The 1,307-nt window shown below is 38.6% G+C and overlaps 1 non-coding gene across 1 annotated transcript; it reads right to left on the bottom strand.

Moving 5' to 3' along the window:
- Positions 1-660: 660 nt before the first annotated feature.
- Positions 661-721, bottom strand: LOC113192418 (U7 small nuclear RNA). The gene has a single exon (XR_003302009.1). It is a non-coding gene; the product is annotated as a U7 small nuclear RNA (small nuclear RNA).
- Positions 722-1,307: the final 586 nt, after the last annotated feature.

Raw genomic sequence — 1,307 nt, forward strand, 5'->3', positions numbered from 1 at the left:
TGTAAACTCCAAAAAACATGAGCAAGGTAAGGGGCCCAGACCAAATGCTCCATTCCTTAGGCCTTCTTCTCTACTTTATTGAAATAAATGCAGAATACTCCCATTTGTTTTCTCTTTAAACAAAAAGAAATTTTTGAGGGCTGGGATCACAGCTCAGTGGTAGAGCACTTGTCAGGCACGTATGAGATATCAGGTTTGATCCTCAGCACCTCATAAAAATAAATAAATAAAAAAAGGTATTGTGTCCATCTACAATTTTTTTAAAAAAAGAAAAAGAAATAAAGAAAATTTTGAGTATCAATTACTGTGCACAGAAATGCTGAGCAGGATGCAATATTGTTTTTTAAATATGGTTCCTAAATTCAGTCTGGCAGGGAAGAGACACTTACTCATATATCTATGATGCAAAGCAAAATGCAGGGTAAAGCAAGCAGTTCACATAGAATAGGAAAGCCTTAAGCATCACATCTGGCGCATGTAACTCAGAAAAAAAGGCATATTGGAGGAGAGAATATTTGAGCTAAGCCTTCAGACCGGGATTTCAACAGACAAAAATGTGCATACCTGGAAGAGAGGAGAGGCATGCAACACAAGCAGAGAGAGCTCCAATGGAAACATTAATTCATTTACTCAACCAATATTCTTTTTTTGTTCCCTGTAAGGGGACCTTTGAGCAAGTCAGAAAGCCTGCTAGACAAATTCTAAAAGAGTTGTAATGCTTTCAATCAATACTCTTAACTGTCTGTTATAGCCAAGCACTGTTTAGGGTGTCCACGATATAGTGGAAAACAAAACAAAAATCCTGTCTTCATAAAATTATGGAAAAGCTCCAGTTGTGTTTCTAGAATATGTGTTTATCCATCTTGGTAATATATAACACTAAGGAGGGGAAAAATAGATCAAGACAGAAAAGACAGACCTCGGAGTGGTACTTGATTATGGAAGAATCAAAAGCCAAGCAGGCTAAAGAATTTTTTAAGACTTATTTCTGTTGACAGTGAAGTGTCATTACAGGTTTTACAACTGGGGAATGTCTTCATCAAAGTGGTGCTTTGGAAAGATTAACTGGGTGGTGGGATCCAGGGTTGGGTGTCATGAGGGTGTGGTTTAGAAGCAGAGCCAACAGCTGTGCAATGTTGCATCCTATTGGGAAAGACATTTAAGCATCACTTCCTCTGAAACGCCATCCCTGAGCGAGCAGTTCAGGAACAGGTGTCCCACTAAGGGATCCTTGACATAATCTCTCATCTATGAGAGCACATACTGTGTAGTATTGCAAATGCCTGCTTATGAATCCTTTATCTTCT

The sequence above is a fragment of the Urocitellus parryii genome, chromosome 1 (genome assembly GCF_045843805.1).
Source record: "Urocitellus parryii isolate mUroPar1 chromosome 1, mUroPar1.hap1, whole genome shotgun sequence".
In the NCBI taxonomy this organism is placed as follows: domain Eukaryota; kingdom Metazoa; phylum Chordata; class Mammalia; order Rodentia; family Sciuridae; genus Urocitellus; species Urocitellus parryii.